General features: G+C 44.4%; 1 protein-coding gene across 4 annotated transcripts in view; it reads right to left on the reverse strand.

The window, feature by feature from the left end:
• The window catches only part of LZTS2 (leucine zipper tumor suppressor 2), a 316325-nt gene that overhangs the window by 110875 nt on the left and 178194 nt on the right, over nt 1-27256 (reverse strand). The window contains exon 3 of one of the 4 annotated variants that reach the window (XM_029610251.1): nt 24477-24549. The exons of 2 other annotated variants lie outside the window; for them this stretch is intronic. The gene's annotated coding sequence lies outside the window, so the exon portion shown is untranslated. Of the gene's footprint in view, nt 1-15472; nt 15641-24476; nt 24550-27256 lie in introns of those variants that run through there. One more of the 4 variants, XM_029610252.1, reaches the window with a different exon arrangement.

The following is a 27256-nucleotide window of genomic DNA, read 5'->3' on the forward strand; positions in this document are numbered from 1 at the left end:
GACTGAGGAAACTTTGTTCTACCACCGATGAGCAGAGGTCCTCAGAAATGACAGATAGGTTCAGAGAGAGAGAGAGAGAGCGGGAGTATCCGTTAAAATTTTGAAAAGATCTTATAAAGCAGGGCTGTTGGGCAAACAGAGACTTATTTCATCCCACTACTTTTGAAAAAGTATCTCGCCTGGTAAGTGTCCTCCCCTTCCCCCAGACACGTGGAAAGTTCATTGCAGCATTAGGACTCATTGGAATATTCTGCGTTTACATTCAGTATTTCAAGAAGGTTCTACTTCTGCGCTGAAATGAGCTCGCAATTTGAGAGATCGTTTAGTACATTCCAATTATACACGGTCTGATATCGCTGGATCCCTTCAAAAGAAAGGTCATTTTGCTTGTGGGCAGTGTAATGTATGCCCCCTTTCCTTTAATGGGAAGTTTTTTTGTTTATCCAACCGCCGCCCTTTCCATCTGCATATTCAGACCAACATGTGGGACAACGGGAGCGATTTGATTTGGTGTCCCTGTGAGCTTACTTATATAGGAAAGACCATTAAAGCAGTAAAGGTTAGAATTCAGGAACATCTGAGTTGTATCAGAGAAGGTAAGAGAGATGCACCTTTGGTTTCTCATTGGGAAGAAAAAAGGGACAGGTTTTAGAAGAGCTGAGGTTTGTAGTATTAGAGAAAGACCCTAAACAACGAAGGAGAGGAAATTTTGGGAGGCTATTGGTTCAAAAAGAACAAGCATATATTTTCAGATGGAAAACGATGGCCTCGGGGTGACTGAATAAAGAAGTTGAATTGAATGTCTTTTTTTTTTTTTTTTAATGGGAATTTGTTACATTCCTCTACGTATGCTGAGTTTTGTATACAGTAAGAGGTAATCTAGGTTTCTATGGGGTGTTCTCTATCAGGTCCTGTTGTACTCTCATACTTGGGAACAGTTCCCTTTCAGGCCTGAATGGTTCTCTAACAGGTCTGCAAAACAATATTAAACATTTTAGCAGTTCTCTGCCAGGTCAATAAGCAATTAAGGAGGTGGAATAGTCACATGCACTGTGAAGTTTGTAAAACATGGATTTTGATTGGACTTGGGGGATTTAAACAAGATTGAGAGAATGAGAGTATGAATGATATACGGCTTGGGAGGCCATATTCAAGAGACGTTCAGTAAGATATCCTTCAAATAGGTGGAAATGGAAGTAATAAGAATGCTTAATATTACTGATAATTTTTAGTTAAAGATATTCCCCTGATGCAGGCACACGGGAGTGCCGAAACGCTGCAGCATTGGGATTACTATGATATATCGGAGGAATATTCAAGTGGACATTTGGTTACAATGGAGGAATATTGAAGGGAACACTTGGTTACATCGGAGGAGTACAACTGCAGCATGACAGTATTATGATGGAAGGAGACAGTATTTTTGAAAAGCAAATTGTGAGACACAGCATTGGGAAAGAGATTTGAACAACATTAGGATGGTCAAAATATCTAACGAGGAAACATAGTGGCCTATAGCCACTATTTCAATCATTGGAGTGTGAAACATTTTCCTCATCTGTGTTTATGGTACAAGCTTTTTGAACAGCCTTCCTGTTTTTGGAAATATGATTGTTTTACTCCATAAGTTAAGTATCAGCCAGTTTGGAACTATTTAATAACTGCCAAAAGTCTTTCTAATGATAACACCGAGGATCTCCTTTAACCGTTGCCCAAATGCTGCTATTGGCAACATATAGGAAGATTATTGTTGTGTTTAATTATTGGAAGTATCATTTATTGAATGACGTGGATGTGTGGTGTGAATGTTAGGGATTTTATAAGGTTTTATGCATTGGGATAGTGTGAAAAATTAATGAATTTAGCTATAATTAATTTCTGAAATGAGATACATGTGATATTATGAACATGTTCGATATATTAAAGTTAGTATTTAAAGGTATAGATTATGTTTATTGAATCTGTTCGTTTCATACAGTATTGTGGTTTTCAGATCTTAATGAGAGCCTGGTAAGAAGCAATTATTGCTGTAAGCGTAATACATAAAAGCTTGCTTGTAAACAAGAAAATTAAAGAAAAATATGAGGTTCTGCATTGTAAACAGTCAAAGGGCTTTAGACAGTTTAAAAAAAATTAAAGCCACCATCATCTTCCCTTCAGTAATAAAACGTTTCCACGATACAGGACTACTAAAACATCATTTTCTGAAGCACTGGTTTAACAAATACCCGAGACAGTAAAATTTAGTAAACTACACATGTACCCAAAGGGCATGCTCAGTGAGTATCCAATCAGATTCCTGCCTGCGGTCTCTCTCACGAAATAATCTCATATACAGAACTGGAACATTTTTTTTTAAAACCATCTCAAAAAAGATACAATTGCGATGGAGAAGGTACAGAGAAGGGCAACCAAAATGATAAGGGGAACGGAACAACTCCCCTATGAGGAAAGACTAAAGAGGTTAGGACTGTTCAGCTTGGAGAAGAGACGACTGAGGGGGGGGATATGATAGAGGTGTTTAAAATCATGAGAGGTCTAGAACGGGAAGATGTGAATCGGTTATTTACTCTTTCAGATAATAGAAGGACTAGAGGGCACTCCATGAAGTTAGCATGTGGCACATTTAAAACTAATCTGAGAAAGTTTTCACTCAACGCACAATTAAACTCTGGAATTTGTTGCCAGAGGATGTGGTTAGTGCAGTTAGTATAGCTGTGTTTAAAAAAGGATTGGATAAGTTCTTGGAGGAGAAGTCCATTACCTGCTATTAAGTTGACTTAGAGAATAGCCACTGCTTTTACTAGCAATGGTTACATGGAATAGACTTAGTTTTTTGGGTACTTGCCAGGTTCTTGTGGCCTAATTGGCCACTGTTGGAAACAGGATGCTGGGCTTGATGGACCCTTGGTCTGACCCAGTATGGCAACTTCTTATGTTCTAATGACATGTTTTTCCACAGAAAACAGCAGTTTGCAGTTAAAAACCAACCCTCCTCTCCCAGCTTTGGAACCCTTGGCCTGAATATATGGACAGTGGGTTTGTCGCACCAGCTGACAATGACTAAATCACACTAGCATTTTGAAGGCAGCACCAACGTGTTCATGGGGTAAAGATAAACTTATACTTGATGAGTAAGAGTGAAGAGCACAGATCCACACTCCATGAAGCTGGTAGGAAAGAGTTTACCCCATGGACCTGAAACTTAAGAGACTAGATAAAAAGGACACTCTTTAAAAAAAAAAAAAAAAAAGTTTAAATGTCAGCACAGGAAAGAAACAGAAAGGTGGCAAAGGATAAGAAAATAGTTTCAAATATTGTTTTGATAATGCTATTTTTGAATAGAACTCCTCCTCATTCTGTGAAAAGAATATTGATGGTTCTAGAAATTAAAAAAAAAAATGGTTGCATCATTTGCTCATACCATAATCTAAAAATAATACATAGAAAAGATGGAGAACTTATCAGAATTCATCGATCACATAAGGGGACAGAGCGCTTCTCTGTATAAAATTATTAAAATTCCAAAAGATCTGTGGTGAAATGAATATTACCCCTCCCTTCCGAGGAGGGCTATTGCCTCCCCCTTCACCAGTCTCTGCTACTAGCCCTGGCTCAGGGCACGGCAGCCTAAGGCCATGCAAACTCTTCATGGCACAGAACATTTGTGATCTCCTCTCACGCCAGCCTCCCCTATTCCCCCATGCAGACTCGCAGACCTCTTTTCCAACCTCCGAGTTTACCAGAACCCCCACAGCCCATCCCCGATCACTCTTCTCACCTCCCCAGCCTGATGCAGACTCTACTGCTGGCCCCATTTCAGGCTGCCTGGCCATTCGTCACTTCTCCTGTAGTACAACAAAGCCACAAGCCCGTTACGTGCACGCGCCTCAGCATATGTTCTCCGCAACCAGCTCTGGGTACTACTACACAGGACTAGGCCGGATGTTGCCAGGCTTTTAAAACCTTGTTCCACTCACTCTCTCCTCACTCCCCAGAGCTAACAATCCCCTTCAGCTTCCTGTATCCCACACCTAGAAAGCAGCAACACCCTACGGAAATTCAAATTCTCTACCCGGAGAAGGAAGAGCCTCACTTTTAATTCAGCTCCTCCTCTCCACTTTTTAAATTCCGCGCCCGTCGGCTTGATAGGTAGAATAAATGCAATAGCTAGAAAAGTTTGTTCAGGCTGTTCCATGCATCCACTGCCTTTTTTGCCGGGGGGGGGGGGGAGAATGCTTTCTTGAATTATTCCTGAATCTACCGCCCTCTGGCTTCATCTCACAGCTCCTTAACTCATCAAATCCTCATTTGATTTTCTTCCAAAAATCGTAATCATTGTTTCATATCTTCGAGGTGTATGGTGGAGACATTTGCACATTTCCTTTCTGCAACTTCTCCCCTAGGATATGCTCGGTGTCTCACCTAATCACGACACCGAGCCTGGGTGGCATCTCTCCGTGCTCCGATAAAAAGCACTAACAAGACAAAAAAAAAAAAAAAACTTGCCACACTCTGACGAAGCTGGCCTACCACCTCCCCCATATCATTTGTATTCATCTCACTCAGATCCAGTTTTGAGAATCCATACGGCCCTCCAGAGACAGGAATGAAGTTTTTTTTTCTAGTATTGTTAGAATTTTGATTTTTCAGGATTCTGTATGTTTATGGGTGTGAATGACATTTTTACTTGTGTGTTAATTGTATACCACTTTTAATTATTTTTACTGGATTATGCTATATATAAATGCAAAATTAAAAAAAAAACCCACCATAAATAGTGCAATGTGTCATTTTAATTGACCCTAAATTTCCTGGAAAGCCTGGTTTTATAAATCCTAGTTTTTCCCAACTACTCCTCCCCCCCAAAATCTCTGTATTGTCATCTACCCGGACACTTGTTCGTAGCCAGTCCTCCTCTGCCTCCCCAGCACACCATGAGCACTGTGCAGGCCCTTGCTGGACCGTTTCCTACAAGCCATCTAACAGCAAAACGAAAAAAACAAAAATCGAGCTTCATTAAATCTGCCACAAAAAAAGCCAGGGTCCCTTTAACACGCATATAAATAGGCTTTAGAGAGCGGTCTTACTCCAAGCCTTTCACAAATTGAAAAGAAATTCAAAGCCCTACTTTTTAATCCACCACCTTTCTCTCCTCCCTCCCCGGAAATTTTTTTCCCGCCTTTCATTTCCTGTAGGTCGCCGGTATCTCTAAAAGATAAAAGTCCCCTTTCCTTCAAGGGGGGTCTTGAAACGGGATGAAAAATTGAAGTGAAAGCTATTAAATGTGCCCAGCTTCCAACCTCAAAGCAAGCCATGATTCCTGCTTGTCTTTGCATCAGGGCCCTGCCTTCACCGACCAGCAGGAGAGAAACACATGGCTTGGGTTTAGATAAACAAGGACCTTTACTTAATGCATTTTAAAGCTGCTTCCAGCCACGCCAAAGGAATATGGATCCGATGAGAAGCACTCTTATCAATTTCATTCACACATTCCTATTTATTTTTAATCAATCCACTGGAACATGGATTCGAATAGTTTCTACTCTTCCCATGGATGTCTTTAATAAAAAAATTTAAAAAAAGCCCCCTAGTAACACGTTTTTCTCATGCAAAACGATACATTTGCAACAGTTAACACAACTATTCTAAGTGCCAGCATCATTGCTCTGGCAACAGAAGTTGTAGACCCGAAGGCGGCAGGTTTCCACTCTACCCTAGCACCGTTTTATTTGCAGGGCATGCGGCTGAACATCTGATGAAACCATCGAAGTAGATCAGCAGCCTGCTTGCAAATCAGGAAAATAAGAGAAAAACAAGGCATCCCATTGCCCCCTCCCCCCCCCCCCCCCCCCCAAAAAAAAACACCTCTCATCACATTTCACTGCTTCTAAACAGCAACTCCACCAAGGGGAGATAAAAATGCGTCAGAGAAACCAACCAGTCCCTTTGAAACCCAACTGTTAGTTAACCCTCAGAAAGAAAAAAAAAAACCAAAACAAAACCTCTTCCCAGCTGGTGGATTTCTAGGTATGCACTAACCTACCGTCTCTCCGTGGCACCTCCTATGCTCCCCCCCAAGATACAACGGCATCCTCACGTTGCAGGCCAGGCCCATTGGTGCAATCCCGGAACCAAAAAAAAAAAATTAAAGCCTGCTGCCCAGGTAGCCAGAGTCAGAGCAGCCTGGGACTGGCCGCAAGCCAGCCTTGGATGCATGAGCAGGCAAGGCTTGGCTGCAATAACTTAAGAAGACTACAAAAAAAAAAAAGGGGGGGGGGGGCACGTCAGAATTAATTAGCCCATGGCTTAAAAGGCACATAGCACATCATGTGTTATCCTCTTGCGCTTCGGGGCATTCCCCCAGGATATTAAGTAAAAACTCGCATTCATCAGGTGGACAGGGAGGGTTATTTACTAGAAGGCCCAGTTGTTCCCTAAATATAATTTATTACAGCACAAGTTGCCTTGAAACTGTCTTCCACAGGAAATGAACCCAAGGGCCAAGGAACGAGTCCTCGGTCACTGGAATGCTTCAATCATCCGCAGGCCAGTTTCCATCGGTCACGTGTCCACGCCTGCCATGCACGTGGAAATAATCTTTGTGTATGCAATTTTCCCCGGAGGCAGAGTAGGAGAAACCCTTAGGACACCCAAACCCAAGCCTTTTACTGCTTTAAATCAGGGTTCCAAAAAAGACATTTGAAAACAATGTAAGCACTAGCTATAATTTTTAGGTGCATAGAAACTTTGATTTTCTCACGTATGGATTTGCTTTTTTGCTCTTTTTCCAGGATAGTTTCTTTACACTTTTTTAGGCTTCTCCTTCCTCTCCCCCCCTTCTGCGTGCAGCAAGGGAATCGCAGACACGGCAAGGTCTCCTCTCTGCAGGATACTACCATGGCCCCCCCGGCTCCTCCATGTGGCAGAGACATCAGGGGGCTGCTTCCGGCTATGCCCCGGGCAGGGCTCTAGTCAAGGCAGGACTTGAGCTGCTACCAGCACTTCCTCTTCAGCCCTGCCTCTAATCAAATAGAATATATCACGCGCACACACACAAAAGACAGGGAATACTAGAAGAACCACTTGACCATTGTGTACATTAAGCAGGGCAAAGTTAGAACAAAGCGAAGAACAGGGCAGGGTGGTTACTGTCACTTGCAGGAATGAGATACAGTGCAGAGGTTTTCAAAACTGGTAGAGAACAGGGGAAACCCACTGGAGCCCCAAGCTGAGTAATTCTGCACAGCAGAGCAGCTCTAAAGTGCAAGGTTTCAGAACAAAAATTCACTTTTCTAAAGGGGCATTGCAGACAGCTGTCACGAAATGGACAGAGCAGCTGGGCACAAAGGAGTCACTGCACTCTTCAGTCCGCACACCCAGATTTTCTGCATGAAAGGGCAAGGGGTAGGCAAGCAAATCCCAAAGCGGATGGAGAAAATAAAAGCCTTCCCACAAAAGAAGGAAGAGGAAAAGTGCCATCTAATCCTCAGGAAACTAGCAACTAAGGCAGCAAAACATGTCCTGTCCAGCCACCAGGCCAAGGTGACCCGAGCAGAAACTGCACCGACCACCAGCAGAACCCTGGAACTGCCTCTGTCTCTTCTGCACTCTTAATTCTTTCCTAATTATTTGGCACTTTACTCTGACAACACAGGTCAAACTCATCAAATCTCAGAGGGAAAAAGGGGGTAGAGGGGGAGACGTAGGTGGTGAAGGGATCAGGGAACACCTGCTCTGTGGGACTACAAAGGATACCTGACTTTCTAACGATGCAAGTGAGGTGAGAAAAAAAATAGGCAGACTGTAAAGCTTCTTACTGCTTCAAGTGCAGACTTTGCTGATTTTTCTTAACTTCACTCAGCTGCTGCAGGAATAAGTGACAGAACTTAGCACACCTCAACTTAAAAGCTGCCAGCGCCGAGAGAGAACAGTATTTAAAAAAAAAAGCCAGAGAAACAGAAAGCAAAATGCAGTTAAACAAAAAAAACAAAACTCAAAGCTGCTTCAGTCAGGCAAGCTTTTGGTAATTTGGTGAGGCAGCTGCCTACTTGTGTTTACTTTTCAAGGTGGGACCTTCCCGATTCAAAACAAACACCTGTCCACAATCGGGGAAAACCACGTGTGGCCTGCAGAGTCCACCCTGCTTAGTCACACAGATACAAGTTACATACATCTAGCGATAATAGGACCAGGAAAAAAAAACAACAAACAACAAAATGTCTATTTTAGATGTTTACCGGCTTTAACATTTCAGCGGTTTTCATTTTAGGAACAGACAGTGAGCAGTCTGGAGCGTTCCTATCGGTCCAGAACGGAGGTTTACCATCATTTTTTCCCTTCCTCATTTAGTTTAAAAGTAGAAATGGCCAAAACATTGCTTCCTGCCTTAATAGGAGATCTGTCCCTTGAAAAACACTAACAGGAGATGCTCTTGCAACCCGAAATGGTCAATAGTACTCTAAAGCACATTATCAAATTGTACAGAAGAACCCATCAGAAACTTTTGAGAATTGGCAAAAAGGGGAACCCCTGCCACTTTTCCTTCTTGGACAGATGCTACTTTCCTTCCGCGTCACTAACAAACATTTGCACCTCTTATGTAACTGTAAATGTAGCGAGTACTTAAACACTCCTTGCACAGGTTCCCAACCCGCCTGCCATGAAATGTTGGCTACCTGCAGGACAGTCACAGCTGGTGCTGGTCCCAGCAACAAACTACTTGCTCTCTCTTCCCCCCCTCCCCACCTCCAGATCCCCTGTGCCATGGCCTCCCTCCCTCTGGCAGAAGTCAGCAAGCAGCTCTGCTTACCTTTTGCTGCCTGTCAGTTTCCTTCTGAACTCAGACCTGCTGAAACCTTCCCCCTTCCCCCATTCTGGCAGAGGAAGTGGCAGGCAGGAGCAGGTAAGCAGCAGGAAGTAAGGAGCCTAGGGATTAGAGCTGCAGGCTAGGAACCAGGGAAGCCAAGGTTCTAAATCCCACCGCTGCCTCTCGTGACCTTGGGCAAGTCACTTCACCCTCCATTGCCTCGGGTAGACAGACTGTGAGCCCTCTGGGGACAGGGAAACATTTACTGTACCTACATATAATCTTATTTTATTGTATTCTGCTTTTTGGCACCTTAAAGTAAGGAAGATAATGGTAGGGGAGGGGAAAAGGAAGGAAGGAAAGGGGTTAATGGCAGGGAGTATTTCCAAGGGCTGTGGTAGAAATGCTGGGTAAGGTGTGGGGGTGAGAAGAGAGAGAAAGTGATGGCGTGGCATGCAGTGAATCCAGTCCCCGGCGTGCTCTAACGACAGCCATCTCTAACTACCAATAACTTACCCTACCACAAGATACCTGTGCACGGTAGTCACTTTCCTGATTGGAGTATGTACCTTCCATGTTCTAAATGTGCGAGTAAGATGCTGCAGGACACTGGGAAGGTCTTTGCATGCTCTCTTCAGGAAGTTACAAGGGATTAAACTGCATCCTGAGAAATCCAAGTCCTCACAGTCTGTGACTCAAAACGTGCTTCTGTGAATTTACGTTTGATGCCGTCTTAATACCAGGGTCTTACCCACAGCATGCCGGTAGTGGGCAAGGTACCTGACCAGTTTACAAATCCCGGCCAGCCCAATACTGCACAGGAACATGCAGCACCTTCGGCACAGGTCCATTGTGCCATTCCCACAGAGAAAAAGGACATCTCACAGTTAAAATGTGAATGAGGATGTCAGTGTCTTTGAAACCCGAGTGCTTTGCAGATGTTACACCTTCGACTAAAGCCAAGTTCGCCAGCTGTATTAAGACACAGGTCTTTCCAGTTTTTAAAGCCAATTCATCCGACCGGTCGATTAATTTATAGCAGAACTGGATGCATGCAGGGGAGAAGATATAGGAAAGTGCAATCCAATTCATTCTCAAAAGAAACTGGCTGACGAAAAATAGAGCAGAAGTAATACGTCCTGCAGATTCACAGCTAACGTTTACGTAAGCCTGTGTCTGGACATCCTTTCCTGCAGTCTGTAGCTTTCAGATGGCATTGCTAGCCCCAGTAAAAAAAAAAAAAAAAAGGGTGGACACATGCAGGAGAACTACTTTTCTTTTTTGTTTGTGAAATAGTCTTACTTGGGAGCTTTTTAAGCTGTAGCAGTCCCCAGAATCAGGCTGTGCAGACAGGAGATTCACACCTTGCCATCTGCATTCTCAGTCTGAGGGGCTCCAGACAAAGCAGCAGAGGAAAACGCCCAGTAACAACAAAAAAACGATACAGGAAGAGTCTGGGGTCCTATTGACATTTTGCACTGACCCCCCCCCCCCCCCCCCCCCCCAAAAAGAAAAAGACAAACACACCACATTTGCAGGCCAATATAGTACAGTGCGCTCCAGTGGAGCGCACTGTTAACCCGCAATTGGACATGCGTTTGGCGCGCTAGCTTTACCCCTTATTCACTTGCTGGAAGCGCCCGCAACATGCAAATGCATGTTGATGGCCCTATTAGTCATTCCCGCACGATTCAGAAAGCAAAATGTGCAGCCAAGTCGCACATTTAATTTCAGAAATTAGCGCCTACCCAAAGGTAGGTGTTAATTTCTCCAGGCACCAGGACCTCAGACTTAATATCATGGCAATATTAAGTCGGAGGTCCCGAAAGTTTAAAAAAAAAAAAAAAAAGTAATTTGAAATCGGCTCGTGGGTTGAAAACCGGATGCTCAATTTTGCCGTTGTCCGGTTTCCGAACCCATGGCTGTCAGCGGGCTCGAGAACTGACGCCGGCAAAATTGAGCGTCGGCTGTCAAACCTGCTGACAGCCGCCGCTCCTGTCCAAAAAGAGACGCTAGGGACGTGTTGGTGTCCCTAGCGCCTCTATTTGCCGCGGGTCCTCATTTGAATACAGAATTGCGTGCACAGGAGAGTGGCCTTTGCCCGCTCTCCCGCGACTTTTACCGTATGTAAAGCAAATTATCTGCCCCATCCATTCCCAAACTCACACATGACTAAACTTAAGAGAAGCCATTCCCGAAAATTAGACAGACTATTTTAGTTGCCTTCAGTTCCTACACCCTTTTAGTGTTATTTGAAAGTATTTTAGAAGCAGATTTGCCAGCACTACACAGGGCAGTTTAAGACACATCCAGCACGGGTCCCCAGTTAGTCAAGTCCAGACAAGCCCATTAGTGGGGCGGGAAGGAGGGCAAGGGTGGAGGGGAAGCCGTGGCACTTCCTTCCTGCTCTCTCTATGGAAGCCCACCTTCCTCTGGTGCTGGAAGTGCCCGCTTTCGTGACTTTTTAAAATATACACATATGCCAAGAGATTGTGCATGAACACCCCCCCCAAAAAACTTTTGAAGCAGGACCTGCACGTGAATCTCTCACCCGGTGTGGCTCAGAACCTTTAACGGGATGCTCTCTTGCCCAGTGCTACAAGTTATGCGTTCATCTCACGCAGGGTATCCGGCTTGTTCCTCAGCTTTGCAGACATTCCATAACGAATACTCATGAACTACACCTGCGCATATATGATGCGCCGTATAAGAGCCAAGTTAATCAGGAGATTTTTTTAGCTCCCCTTTAAACCCACGGAAAAAGGGAGTCCTTTAATTGTGCAAGGGAATTCTATTACTTTTGCTCAGGCTGTTAGAAATCTAGGCTTTTTGTTGGATTGCTGCTTTTGTTTTAAGTCACAAATTCCACATGTCCTCCGATCTGTTTTACTATAAGCCATGTCACTTAAAAGTATATCCTGGATCACAATGATTTTCGGAACAGCAGTGCAAATACGCGTGACTCAGCACCACTGACTGTTGCAATTCTCTTTGTGTGGGCCTTCCGTTTTCCCCCCATCTTTGTGCCCTTCAGATTCTTCAAAATCCTGCCGCCTGTTTAATTATGGGCAGTCTGCCTTGGGAAAAAAGTGTTGCTCCTATACGTCAGCATTTGAAATGGTTACCTATAAAAGGCAGCAAAGCAAAATTTAAAGTCCTTGTTTTAAATTTTCAAATCTATAAAAATGAATGGGCCTTGATATCTGTCCTATTTGTTTAAAATTCTTGTCCCTTCACGTAGTCTGCGCTCTCTCGGTTATTCCCCCCCATGACGTTTGCACATTTGAGTGAGACTACATGGCGTGCCTTTTCTGTCACAGGTCCCACTTTACATGGAACTGTGTGCCGTGTTCTTTGAAGTCCCTTGATGATCTTGCAGCCTTTCTTTAACAGCTAAAGGCTTTGTTCTTCCAAGAGGCCTATCTTCTGTCTGTTCACTCTTCTCAATTGGTGCCTTTGCTATTTAGCTGCTGGCTGGCTTTGCCTTGTTTTTAGTACGCTTTTGTCATCCGTACTTTGCTGTATTTTATGTTTCATTGTGATTCGCTTAGCATGTCTGGTTCATGATCAACAGAAGACAAAACATTTTTAAATAAATAAAATAAATGAAGGACCCAATTTAGGAATCTCTACTGCAGTTCTACATAACCAACCCTCACTGAAATCTCACTTCTGCATGCCGCTGCTTCCAGTCAGAGAACTGCTCACAGAGTTTGGAATTCAGATAACTTTATTGGCAAGACAATTTTACATGTGCTGCCAAAGTAATATACAGAATGACTAACATAAAAGGATAAGGAAAAAGGGGGGAAAAATACAAAAATAATAAGTAACAGGTTACGGAAACCGCAGGATTATGGAATGCCTCCGGTTCTGGTACTGATCCGTACTATTCCTGGTCAGATTTCACTTCTGGCCTGGTGGCAGGATAACATGTATTTTTGCTGCTCTTTCACCTCTCCATCTCTGAGAGCGGGCTCCCCACCTATGCAGTGCTGCGAAAGCTGCCTCCCCTGCTAATCCTAACATTTTTGACTTTTGAAACTTTTTTTTTCTCTCATCACATTTCTGCTGGACTGAGTGCGATTTCAGCCAGTATATCAGCTTTTCATGACAGGAGTCTTGACAATCATTACATCCTCAGATGTAAACAGTTATTGCTACAGGCCAGTTGAAAGCCAGAGGAAAAAGTGGAGGAAGAAAAGGCAATCCAATATTTTACACAACACACACATTACATGAAAGTGGTTCTGGCATGCATATGTAAACCCAAGCCCAGCTTACTCCCCTCACCCCTGCTTTTCAAGACTGCTCTGGAAACGCTCATAGCTGGTCAACACATTGCTCACCAAAGACGAATACTCTTGTGCCCAAACAATGCATGAAGGAACACTGCTTAACCCGCTGTTGGACATGCGTTTTCAATGCGCATCCACTAACCCTCATATAGTAAGGGGTCAAAAACACGCACCCCCCCCCCCCCAAACTAATAGCACTCATCCCATGCAAATGCACGTTGATGAGGCTATTAGCCATTCACCTGAGATACAACAAAAAAAAAAATGCGGCTGATCCGCACATTTTACGCTCAGGCAGACCCCAATTTCTGAGCGGCCTGAAAAAGTATACAGAAAAGCAGAAAATACTGCTTTTTCTGTACATCCTCCAACTTAATATCGTAGCGATATTAAGTTGAAAGAACCAAAAGATTAAAAAAAAATGTTTATTTTTTTTTTAAATGTGCAGGTAGGTCAGGTTAGGAAAATGGACACTCGTTTTTAGGAGTGTCCATTTTCTTAACCCGCTGACAGCCACCTCTCCTGGGCCAAGGAGGCACTAGGGGAACTTAATCATCGCTAGCACCTCCTTTTAGCGCAACCCCACATCTGCATTGTGCATCACACACCCAGGAGAGATGGCTGTGCGCGCGTTCTGAGAGCGGGCGCTGAAATGGTTGTGCTTTTTTTTTTTTTTAGTGCGTTTGTACTATATCGGCCTGTTTGTGCGCTAAGTTCTTAAATCTAACCCTGCCTATAACCATAAGAAAACAGCAGTCCACAAAAGCAATCATGTCAGAAGTATTAGCCTGTACTCTATACATTTTAAGAACTTTTACACTTGCAGTACAGTTTCTGTAGGTGGGGGGTTGCATAAGGATACAGACATTTATCAGACTTAAGGGCCCAGATTTACTAAGCTTTTTTTTCCCCATGCTGTGTCTATGGAGGGAGGAGCTTAGTAAATCAGGCCTCAAGATCTAGTACAAAAATTGTTTTTCTCTGACTTATAGCATGCTAGCATCACACCGCTACTGGTAAATACGGTTTAAAAGCGATTTGTATATGTTAACCACTCCAACAGTGCTTACTCTAATCTCTTTCGGATCCCCAAGCCAATTAAACAAAATTGTGAAAGGATGTAGTAAAAAACAAAAGCCACACTAACACCCTTCCCCCCCGACACGCAGCTGTTTCCCTTTTCCAAAAATTAACTTTACCAGAACTTCTGGCATGTACGCTGTTTTATATCTCTAACAAGTCCACGGGAGGATGGCCCGGGGGAGGGGAGAGACATGTCGAGACAACACACATTGTGAGAGCAGCCCCAGGCTTTCCGACCTCTATCCACCAGCGGCAAGGCCCGATCTTAGAGCTGCAGCAAGGCGAAAAGCGGAAACCGGGGCCAAGGAAATAAAGAACTAGGGAAGAGCATGAAATGCCGCCCCCGCCAGCCCTCCAGGAAGGCGCGGACGGAGTGATCAGCCCCGAGAGGATCCCGTCGGGGGGACGGGACGACAGAGTCAGAAACTCTCGCCGCTCTACCCCAAATGGCACACGGAAAGCAAAAAAACGCGGGAGGCATCTTAATCGCTCTTCAATTTCCAAACCGTTTTTAATTGTACTTAGAGATAGTCCCGCAAAGGTTTCCCGGTCCGAGTTCATGTGCGGCTGCCCAGGACGGCCTAAGAGATGAAATGGGGCCAGCCCGCCATGCTTTCCTACACTGCAAACCCCCCTTCCAGACAATAATAAGAATTAGCGCCGATCCATATCCCGCGCCGGGTGGAATACATTTGCCTAACTTTATACGTCTTTCCTAACAATACACTTTCGATTAGTCCTAGGTCCAAGCTCCGTTTAAAACTAATGCACGAATAAAACCAAGTTCGTATTACAAGCGCACATATAATGTAATGCTCTGACGTCTTGGATAAATCCTGTCCTGCAACACCTTCACCTAGCCAGGGATGGCCGTGTTTGATTCTCAGCCCGGGTGGCTTTGGCAGACTCTTGGGTCTGAATTATTATTATTATTTTTTACACAACTGCAGCGGCTGGCCAGAGCCGGATCTCTCGCCACCGGCAGGAGAGCGGTGACAGACCCAAGAACCAGAGAGTAGCTCTGGTCACCCGGGGAGTGAGGATCATGGATTCCCTTCCTACAAGCTTGGGCTGATCCCGCGTCCAGGACCCGGCTCCTCTTTTGACTTTTTTTTTGCCCCGTTCGGAGCCGCCGAGTTCATGTGAAAGTCCTCAGCCTGCCAAGAGACAGTCCCAACATAAACACGGCGGGGATCAGACGCCTGGAGAGCAGGCTCGGCTCACACTGGCCCCATTCATTCTCCGCACTCCCCTCCCCATCCCATCCCGGGGGCTTGCTTACCTCTGCCGCCCTCCTCCATGGCGTCCGGACAGAAAGCCAAAGCCCCCCCCCCAAGGTACCCCAGTTGTTCGCTAATTTCTGTCTTTGCCGGTTCTCACGTTCCCTGTGGGTTATTTGGGAAATAAAACAAGGCTCGGGGGCGAGAGCCTCTGCAAGTAACGAAGTTTGCATGCACGCCCCTCCCTCGCTTCAGTCCCGCCGCTCCTGCGGACGCCCGCCCCCAGTCCAGCCCTGCACTGTCTGCCCGCCTATCTCCCGTCAGCGGCCCCTCCTGGGAAAGGGAACAGCAGATCGATGGCTTCTTAAAGGCACAGAGCCTCGGGAGCAGGGTGAAGACCTCCTGGGCTGCACCTTGCACCCCAGCAAAAGAGGATTTCCACAAGATCTGCATGCATGCTATGTCCCCGCCCTCTCTACCTGAGCTTTGCTTCAACTTCTCCAGTCACTAACCTTCACTCCCTGGGCGGCTTGTGAAAGAAACTTTAAACCCTCCACCTCTGGGATGAACTGCAGACCCTAATGAAGCCAGAGTCTGCGGGTCTTCAGCACGGCACCAGTAGATGGTGCACCTGCTATAGTGATGAGGCGGAACAGTTAATTATAATTTATGATTACCCTACAACGGCGTTTCCCAACCCGCTCCCGGAGGCACACCTAGCCAGTTGTTTTTCAGGAATTCCACAATGTATTTATTTAGCCATTCTTATAATCCACTATCTCCATTCTTATGAGCCACTCGGAGTACAATTAATACATCCATAAATTTTGTTTTGTAAAATTTAACACAGTAAATTACAATGAATTACATGATTTGCATACCCTGGGCCTCCAATGTATGCATATCTATATCATGCATAATCATTATGGAGATCCTGAAAAATATGACTGGTTAGCTATAACTCCGGGAGAGGGTTGGAAACAGTGCCCTACAAAGCTGCCCCATGACCCAGATTCCTGAAGAATCCTTGATACCAGTCCTGGCCTTTCTGATACCTCTCCCACGTGCACTGTGGTCCTAAACTGAAAAGGCAGGACTGTAAATACCATAATGCATTGGGCTACCAGTTCAACTTTTACCAAGAACATAAGTGGTGTCACACTGGGTCAGAGAGCAAAGGTCCAGCAAGCCCAGGACCCTATCTCAGACAATGGCCAATCCAGCCTGGCTCATAACCAAGAATATTTTAAAAATCTCCCATCATAAATTTGCCCCAAAGGTGACTTTCTACCCCATCTGACTTTATTTTTCATAAATTAAACTACTCACTGGTTTTGCTGACAGCACGCGATGATCACTTGGGGATTACTGGTGCTAGCTTTTTAGTTTCCTATAGGGAAGTTAGCCTTGTAAGATCATCCTATCTGTAACACACAGTGGGTGGGGTGTTATCTGAGGGATGACACACATAACTGTTGAGGCATTTATTCAAATTTCTGCCACCACAGACAGCAGATCACCTAAGGGGTTCCCCAACTCACACTTTATATGAGCCTTCCCTTCGCCTAGCCCCAGACACACACACTCACACAAGGAAGCACAGATTTGGTTTTCTTGTTTTTTTTTTTCTTTTTACCTTTATTTACTATAGGGAAACAGGCCAGTTCAGGTATAATTTTAGGTAGGTCAGAGTCCACTGTGATATCATCGAGCTACTCTGCCCTGGGGCTAGTGCCTATAGGTCCCCAGTCACATTGTCTGAAAGCCACACAAGTCCCCTTTCTCCCAACAGGAAGGAAAAAAAAGAGAGAGGCCGATGCCTCCGTCAGGTCAGAGCACACTGTGACGCGACTGAAGACTGAAATCTGCTATCTGCTCTGCCATTGGTTGAGCTCAAACATTTTGAACAGCGCCCTGCCACTGGGTAGTTGTCAGCAGCACATGCAAATTTCTGTATCGCCGATGAAAACCAGGGATCATGAAGAGTTTACCCAGCACCTGGTTTTCTTTTGTGCTCTTTTAAGTTGGGAATTTTTCCATTCCGTCTAATTAAGTGAACCGTGTGCTTGCCCCTTTAAAAATTGCTATTTTCATACACTACCCAGAAAAACGTTTGCTCTTCATCATGTTTTTCTTTCCAAATGTTCCCTGAAGTAGTTTAGGCAGGTAGCTTAGGGGTCACCAGAAATAACTGGCCTGGTAATATAACTGATACGCCACCTGTCTTGCTTTTATTACTTAAATCAGAACTATAGAGCTCAGACTACAAGAAGACAGGACTTGAGCAGGACCGAATTATCACCGACCATCAGATGAGACCATACATGCTGTGAGGGAAATTCCCCCATTAATTAAATCACTGAAGTGCCTTTCTAATTAAATTAATAGTACCAGAACAATGGTAGGAAAGAAAAACACCTCTAAATTAAGCTGCAGAAAAACAAAGCATAATCCTTGATCACATTTTATTTTACACCTAGATTTGTTGCAGAAGACTCCCAACAAAATGGCTATCATTATGGAAGTGCTGAAATAAAAAAGCAAACTGATCTTAAGTAGAGAAAGAAAGCAGAGGCATGGCTTCAGGAACGCTTTTGAACAGATTTTAAGAAGTGGGTTATAGGGTTCCTAGAATACATACTGGGGATGATATTTAAAAAAAAAAGTAGAATTCCTACATTTAGGGCTGTAAAGGACTCTAAATTAGGTACCTAAGTTTTCAGCTGAAAATTCACATAATTAGGATTCTAAATTTAGGATTGCTATTTTATTTGCCTAGATTTAGGTGCCTAATTCTGAAAATCTGTGCTAAACTCCTAACTTTTTCGCTGTCCTAACTCTGCTCCATAGCCACCCACTTTTTAGGTTCTTAAATTCAGAGCTCTAATGGAACTAAGGCTTAAATTTAGGTACTCAGCCTAGTACATTTTCAAAAAGGGGCAATTTATGAGCCAGACACTTTTGAAAATTGATCCCATTCAGGTTAATTTTCAAAGCCATTTCCACAGTAGTTTTACCTGTGGAAATGGGCTTTTTAAAATCTACCCTCTCTATTTACAGGTAAACGTACATGTGTAGAGCCTCTATGCATGTAAGTTTATCCACGTTCCTGGGGGCGAGCTTGGGGAGGGTTTGGAAATACGCACGTAAATTCCCCAAATTCTGCATGTCTTTTTTCTTTTTCTCTCACAAAAGCCTCCCACTGAAATTAGCAGGTGTAAATGTGTACAGGTAGTTTTCCTGTGAAAATCTGCAAAGTGAAAGTATGCATACAGTTTCACTCTGAAAACTAGAACCTTAACAGACTTTTCACTTCGGCAATCAGTCCTAACATGCTTCGGTGTGATTTTTCCACTTGTTGCAAACAGAAGTGGGGGGGGGGGGATGAGCCTGGGGGTGAATTTATGCACGTGGCCTTAGGCAGGACTGAGAGAGGCAGTCAGAGGCTATGGAATGTTGACAACCACTCCATTCCGAACACCAATTCCCGCCCCCACCCCCCATGCCCCCAGCAGCAGCTTGGCCCAAAGTAAAACTGAAGCAATTTCCCAATTAGCTCAGTTACCATAAGCATTCGGGAGTGTACATTCAAACTTTAGAGAGCAAGCAGGGAAAAGTGGACTACATACATACAATTCAACAGTAATAAACCTCACATTTGTGTGGGGGGGGGGGGGGGATGTTTTGAGAGGGGTACAGATTGTGGTGGGTGTAGAGGGGGTTGTGCCAAACTCTGACAGCTGCTTCAGTTTCTTTTGTTTCCCTGTCTGCCTGCCTGCCTGCCTTTCTGGGTCAAGCTACTGGAGGAGGAGGGGGAGGGGCTTTTAGAATACAGCAGTCACCAGCATTCTGTTGCTCACAAAGCAATGACGATAATTTTGCAAGAATTTATTCCCCAAAAATACTAAAATAATGTTTCTGGTTTTCAAATTCATCGGAGATAGTCCCATTTTTTTCCTGTGTGCCAAATTTTGCTGACTTTCCATCCCTTCTTTGGACTTTTTGTTCATGAGACAGACAGACAGACACAAGATCTCTTATACATAATTCTATCCAACATTCCATGCTATATTATGTATTCTGTGTTCTATTTGTACTCCGCCCAGAGCAATCCAGATGGGCAGATAATGAACCAAAGATATAAATACATAACTAAATCTTGGAAAGCAAAAAAAGAACTGGGTAGGGGAGGGTGAAAAACAGGTTAATCCCATGGGATTTATCTTTAACTGTTATAGGACACCTTCTTAATGTTCTGATTAACATCTGGCAACATTATCTATTGACGCCCAGACCAAAATTACTGTTTGCTTGCTTAATGCAGCACCACTTACACCACTATCTCAGGTCGATACAATACCATGCACTGGCCGCAGCGCACGGCTCAATACGTGATTGGAAGCACGTTTTGGATGCGTGTCATAACCCTCCCCCCCCCCGATGCAAAACGGGGGTCAGAGCATCCAATAGAGTGCGCAGCTAATAGCACTCATCACATATAAATTCATGTTGATGAGGCTATTAGCTATTTCCCCCATTGCAAGATATTGAGTCAGAGGAAATGAAAAAGTAGAACTGTCCAAAAAAAAATTAAAAAAAAAAAGAAAAAGGCGTGCCAGCGGTCAGGTTAAGAAAAGGTACACTCGTAAAATTGAGCGTCTGTTTTCCTAACTCGCTGACAACCACCTCTCCTGGGTGCCCACTGCCGAGAAGGTGCTAGGGGTGCACAATTTCCTCTAGTGCCTCCTTTTCACTGTGGCAGCCTATTTGCATATTGCATCGGAGGCCCCGGAGAGGTCGATCGGCGTGTGTTAGGAGAGCGGGCGCTCAATTATGAGCGCCTGTTTTCCGCGCGCCGATACTGCATCGGCTTGAGTGTTTTGGGGTCCTGACGACATCCCACGGCTGTGAACTGTTCACCTGCTGCTATCAGCATGGCAAAAGAAACTTCAGCATGCAAAACACATCACAGCTATGTCCATGCAAACACACAAGTACTGCTGCCTTGGCGATGCATAAAATTCTATTAGATGAAATTAAAGATAACACCCAAGTCCCTGGAATACTGAGCACTTTGATCTGCCAGACGGAACTAAAAGAAAAAAGCCTTGCTAGCTAAAAGCTAGTAACACCACCTATACCTAGTACCTGTATCCTTACAAGAGTTGGCCGCACGCTTCTGCTAATACCCAATATAATTCATTTACTGCAGGGTAAAACTTAACTTTGACCCAGTGTGCCCCCCTTACCACTCAGGAATATGTTGGGAGTCAAGCACAGGTAAAGAAAACAAATACTAGGGTACAAGAGAAGAAACAATTTGGCTTGGATAAGGAGCAATATCTTGAAGGTGGTCAAGCTTGTAAGACTGACAGCTGGGAGATAACTTTAGCTTAAGCAGTGTAAAAAAAAAAAACATGCAGGCAGACTGGGTGAGACAAATGGTCCTTATCTGCCATCTACTGTTTTACTATATTTCACTACAATTCATCCATTCCCTGCTGGACAAATACACCAGGCCTAGCAAGTCTATAGATTTAGGAAAAAAAACACACTGCCACCCATCATATTCTGTTGTGGGCACCTTGTTCAACAATCAAACAGCTAGTAAACACAGTTTCCCTGAATATCAAATTGCATTTAAAAAGAACTAATACATGAGATTTTTTTTTTTTTTAAAGAAAGGTTGTCAGAAAGTGATGTTTTGATTTAAATGGACAGCGAGGAAAATACATCCTGATAAGCACACGGTTATGGCTCCAGTTCCCCATGGACACTTCCCACCCTATCTCAAAGGCAGCAGACTCTGGAAAGTCATTACAAGCCTCTCACTGACGTAAAGAAATGAGGCACTAGCCACGTACACCAGCCACGGTCTTGTGATCGTATTTCATTGCTGTGTACATAAAGCAATGATGTATATGCTTTGAACTCTGCCGTGCAAATTAAATTGCAAGAAGAGATTTACAAAAAGCAATGAGTTCTATGTTTGCATGCATTTGGCTCAATATAGCTTGACAAATTAAAATTTGTCAAAATTCACACAGCGTATACTGTAAGAATTTCCTTACCTTCGCAACTAAGGAGGAGGACTGTGATGCTCTGACTGCTCCATCTTTTTTCAGTTTGATATCAAAGGTCTAATTTCATGCCACCTTCTGCCCTACGAGTAGGAATGCAGGTGTCATGGGTTTTCAAATGATACCACATTTCTGAAAATTACTGCAGTAGCTGCAAAGGAAAGGCCCGGAGAGAGCCTTAAAGATTGGCTTGTTAGAGATTCTGGGGAGGAAGATGGACGTGGATGTTTCTCATCTTTAAGGTTAGGGAATGTTGGCTGTGCCAGAGTGGGAAAACGCCTCACTGTTCCTCACAGCATGAAGGCGCACGATGGAGCTCGGAGAGTGTAACTCGGGGAATAAAGTCAGGGCCTATGGTTTCCCGCGATCCCGAGAAGGGCTGCAAAATCCGGCACTTGTCATGGAACTGTGAGAGACCTGGAGGGAGTGGAGGCCAGCTGGGTGCGCAAGTGTGCAAGCGATTCAGTGGTAGGGGGAGGAGAAGGAGGAGCACTTCATACAGGCCCCCTGCTGACCAGGCCCAGCTGGCACCTTGAACCACACAGCCTAGGGCAGGGGTCGGCCACATTCACAATGATTTGCATGAGATGCATCTGTATGCACTGCCTCCACTGCATGCAGATCTATCTCATGCATACTCACTGTGAATGTCCTGATTGCCAGACCTGTCCGTGGCACTCTAGGACTGGAATACCCTATCCCTGGGTTAGGGTGCCCCACGAAATCAAACTAGGAGTGTAGCCTGAGCAGTAAAAAGTGGAAGGTGCAGCGTGAAGCACTCATCTCCTCCTCTCGTCAGGCAGTGGGAAGGCAGGAAAGGATCAGCCTGATGGGAGCGGACGGAAGATGGAGGAAAAGACTGCGAGAGAGAGAGGATGGAAAAGAGAGAGAAGATGGTGGAAGGGAATGATAAGCGAAAATGGAAGGGGGAGGAGAAGGGGTGCAAGGGGCTGGGGAGGGCAGAGAGGGGATGGGCAGGAGGGAAGACAGAGAAGGGGAAATGAGAGGAGGGAGGGTTAGGTAGTAAGGATGCATGGAAGGAGAGCAGGAATGGTAATCCAAGAGGCTAGAGGGAGGGAAACCTGTAGGAGAGTTCCACCAGGATAGAGAGAGATGAAGAAAGAAAAGAGGCACAGAAAGGTGGAGACAAACAAGAGAAAAGGCCCCTTTAGGGAGAAAAAAAAGAGAGAGCTTGTAGGAACTGAAGGTATGAGAAGAGAGGAGAGTGGAGAAAAGAGGTGAAAACTGAAGTGAAGAAAAAAATTGAAAGATAAGCAAAAAAAAGTATACAATAAAATCTCCAGCTGTACCAGAAAGGTTGGAAAACTACTGAATGTTTATAATGTAAAAGTTTCCATATTAAATAAATTGACGTTGGGGTTGATATTCAGCAGCTCGGTAAGTTAGCTGGATATTCTGCGGTGGGGGAGCTCTGCTGAATATATCTGGCTATCTTAAAGTTAGCCGGATAAGTCTATCCGGTTAACTTGAGAACAGACCTGCCGCACAGCCAGCATTAGCCGGATAACGTATTTGTCAAACTCCATTCCTCCCCAGAATGCCTCCCACCCACCCAATGCCACCGACTTATCTGGCTACGTTCCAGAGCACAGCCGCAGAAGTCTTTTAATATCGTAGTTTTAGCCATTTAGATGGATAATTTTTGTTATCCAACCAAATGGCTTTTGGATATCGACCTCGATCATTTTATTCAAATCCATGCAAATGAGCTGCGGAATTTAAGAATCTTTATCCCGGAGTTTCTGAAATCTGATTTTTAGGAAACTGGGCTCTGAAGGTAGTGAGTGGAAATTACTGGGTGGAGATCCTTTTGAGGAATTACCGGATAATACCTTGTGAACAAAATCCGAAGCCAATATACCTTTACCTGCTGGAAAGATAATCACCTCAAATTCTGAGCTTTAAAAAAAAAAAAAAAAAAAAAAAAAGAGTTCTCCACATTTTTTCAGCCGTACAGTTTATTAACTGATTCTCCTTGATTAGGAAAGATTCCACTGAATGTAACGCAAGGCCTTGCACTTCCTCCACCATAGCCAAAATCTGACAGGTTGAGAAAAAAGGCAGTAGAACTGCAGTTATATTATTAACCATAGATGTTACTATTTCAAGCCTCACCACTGCCTTCCAGACCTCTTCAAGCATGATTTTTCCTAGTTGTCCCAAGAAAAATATCAGGCTGGTCAACGCTCCATAAGCCAGCCATCGAAGCAGGAGCACTAACCCACATCTGGCCTCTCCGTGGGGCGAATGCCTCTCCTGGCTCTCCCAAGGGTCAGCGGCGCCCTCCAACCCAGACCCATCAATTCCCAGGATTCAGGCCCCAACACCCACCGCTGCAGAGACCGCTCCAGGATGGTCCCCTCCCCTCTTGCCACCGGGCCTTGCAAGGCACAGCCGTTATTCCCCACTGAAGAAAGACGCTGCGGTGGCGGCACAAGTCGTGCAGGGCTCGGGAGGGTGTCTGCACCAACAGCAGCGACGCGTGGCTCTCCACCAGTCTGCATCCGAGGCTTTCCCCATGATAGGAAAGTTGTCCCGAGGTTTCCTCACCGCTTGCAGAGTGATGTTTGCTTCGGGGGTAAATCCGGGGTCGCCCCCATCATTCTCTTCCCCCCCCCCCCCCCCCCCAATACTGTTTTAGCAGACAGAGGGGAGGGTCCCAATAAGAATATTTCAATATATCAGACCATCTCCCACAGTGGAGGAAAGCTACAGAGGATCAATCCTGGGGGCCTGGCTGCGAAAAAGGCACAGCGACGGTGGTTTGTCAGTGCGCGCGGGGCCCCCGGAAAATCCCCGCGTAACCACTGCCGCACCACAGGCCCGGCTCCGCCCTAAAGCTGGCTCTGCGCGTAGCGGCTAAGTTGATGCCCTGGGAATAAGAGATTCTCTCGTCGTTCCTTTTTCTTCCTCTAAATCTCTCTGCATGCCACACAGAGCCCTTCATCCACACGGAGCGACTCACCTAGCTTGCAACGGAGCTACAGTGTCCGACCCCCTTCCATCAGCACTGGTATAATGCAGTTTTCTCTAGCACTCTGTTAAAATTAGAAAAAGAAAGAAAAAAAAAAAAGGCGAGAGTGCTTAGTTGAACAGTGAATAATTCTCCCTCAATCCCCACCTCTCTCCCTTCTTCTAGCAAGAAACTGAACTTGATGCGGTACAAAAATAAATCAGAATGTGACAAGTCCCTGGGGGTCGGGGAAGGGAGGACTTCATGCATGTTCTACCCCTCTCGGGGGGAAAGTGAGAAAGAAATACTATAAAGAAACAGCTTCAAATAATGCAATTTAAAAAATAAACAAAAAAAACACAGGAAGATAAGACCCAGCTGTAATCCCTGAAAAAAAAAAATTAGCAATTAGATTAGATGCCCAGAGAAACCCTGTGGTTCAGTTCAGAGCCACTCAGTCGTGACGGAGAAAGGGCTGAGCCCTCGGCAGGACTGGTTCTCTCTCTTTTTTTCTAGTTTTTTTGGCTTTCATGTTTGCTCCCCTATTGTAAAGCGACCTTAAAATAACCTCACCCTCCCTGAAACACAAAGAAGTGCTCTTGTTTGCAGGTTACTTTTTTTTATTCCATTCTATGATGTACAGGGAGCAATTCAACAGGCTTCAGGCAGGAGTGCCTCCAAATAAAATTATTAAAATGCCTTTTTGCTCACCACCAGAAGACACTTTCTTTTTTTTTTTTTTTAATTTTATTTTTATTGGCGTTTCAAACAAAGTTACATTGAAAACAATGTTACAGAGAAAGATAGAAATAACATCACCCTTTTTAAGTCACCTCACTAGGAAATTTCCCTGCTCACCATATATTATAAGAATTGTGGGAGAACCAAAAATTAAAGCGGGTCCAAGGAAAATATAGTTGTCTATCTCTTTTAACCATCACCTCTTGGATTACACTTAGGAGTGCGAGTCTAAGTACGCACGTAACTGTTCTGGCTCAGAAAAAAAAATGTATCTATCATTTTGATAAACCAAAAATACACCGACACGGGAACCCTAAATACAATTTGGCTCCTCGTGAGATCACTTCACCCTTCATCATCAGAAAGGTTTTTCTTTTCTCCTGCTTCTTCTTAGTAATAATATCTGGGAATATTCTAATTTGTTGTCCGTAGAAAAACCTCGGCCTGATTACGGAAGGACAGTCGCAATACATTATCTCTCTCTGATGATTGTATGAAAGTCACCAACAATGTTGCTCTAGATTCTATTTTGCTCTCAAAAGATGTTTCCAACATCTCAGTAGGATTGTCTGAGGAAATATGATCCTGATTTTGTAACCTCTTTTCTTCCCTTTTTTTCCAGGTAGACAGAATATTTTTGAAATCGCTGGAATACATGTTTCTGGAAGACCTAGAATATTGATGAAATAACTTTTGAGCAAATCCTTAGGTGCCATCCATCTGGTTTTTGGAAAATTAAAAAAAAAAAAGTCTTAGATTATTTCTTCTTAAATCATTTTTAATGCGATCCATCCTCCTCATCACCATGCTCTCAGATTTTATCAAATTACACCGCACCTCTTTCATACTTTTAAACCTCTGTCTCAACATTTTTCACAGAAATGTCCACCATTTGAATCTTGTTCTCCAACCTATGTGTTTCTTCCATGTTTTGTTTTACAACATTTGTTAGGTCATTTATAGCTTTATTCATATTCATAAGTGCCTTCCATACTTCTTCCAGGGTGATTTTATCAGGCATTTCCAACGATGGATTAAGAATTACATGTATCTCAGTCTCCTTACCTCCCCTCTCCAAGAGGCCAGCCTCGCCCTGTTCCAAACGCCGTGCCTCCTCTTTCTTATCCTTGGACCCCGAACTTGTCGGGCTCTCCAAAGCCGACGGTTGTTCACCGTCTCTGCTCAGGGTGTCGGATGTCCTTGGAGCTAGTTGTAACCACGGCGTTGGGAATTGTTGTTCCATCCCCTCACCGTCTGGGGGCCTGTATGGCAAAGCTGGAACTGTTGGCGCTCCGGGGCCGAGTGATGTTTCTTCGGCCATAGTGTCCGGCGACCGCTCTCCACCGTTAACACTCGCGGCCCCTCCCTCCGGTCTCTGGTGCATGTTCCCGAAATCTTCCTCAATCCGCGGTTGTCAATAAGAAATATTAGGGGTAGAGGTAAGATTATCACGCATCCTTGCCTTTCTTTTAGTATGTGGCATCACTGATATGTAGAAAGAACTATTCAAGGCAATAGAAAGGACTTTAGAAATCACTGCGGAGCCAAGGTGTTTTCCATGCTCAAGGTGTGACAGCCATCTTGGTTCTCCCAGAAGACACTTTCTGTATTTCTTTGAATTTTTTTCTTCTGTTTTTAATCAAACTGTTTTTTGGCTACTACGTTTCTTTCTCGACTACTGTCCAGCACACCTAAGAACATAAGAAGGTGCCATACTGGGTCAGACCAAGGGTCCATCAAGCCCTGTATCCTATCTCCAACAGTGGCCAGTCCAAGTCACAAGTAACTGGCAAGTACTCAAACATTAAATAGATCTCATGCCACATAGCAATAGCAGTGGTTATTCCTCAAGTCAACTCGATCAACAGCAGTCAATGGATCTGTCCTTCAAGAATCTATCCAAACCTTTTTTAAACCCAGCTAAACTAACCACATCCTCTGGCAACAAATTCCGGAGCTTAACTGTGCGTTGAGTGAAAAAGAATTTTCTTCGATTAGTTTAAATGTGCTACTTGCTAACTTCATGGAGTGCCCCCTAGTCCTATTATCTG

The sequence above is a fragment of the Rhinatrema bivittatum genome, chromosome 7, assembly GCF_901001135.1.
Source record: "Rhinatrema bivittatum chromosome 7, aRhiBiv1.1, whole genome shotgun sequence".
Classification (NCBI taxonomy): domain Eukaryota; kingdom Metazoa; phylum Chordata; class Amphibia; order Gymnophiona; family Rhinatrematidae; genus Rhinatrema; species Rhinatrema bivittatum.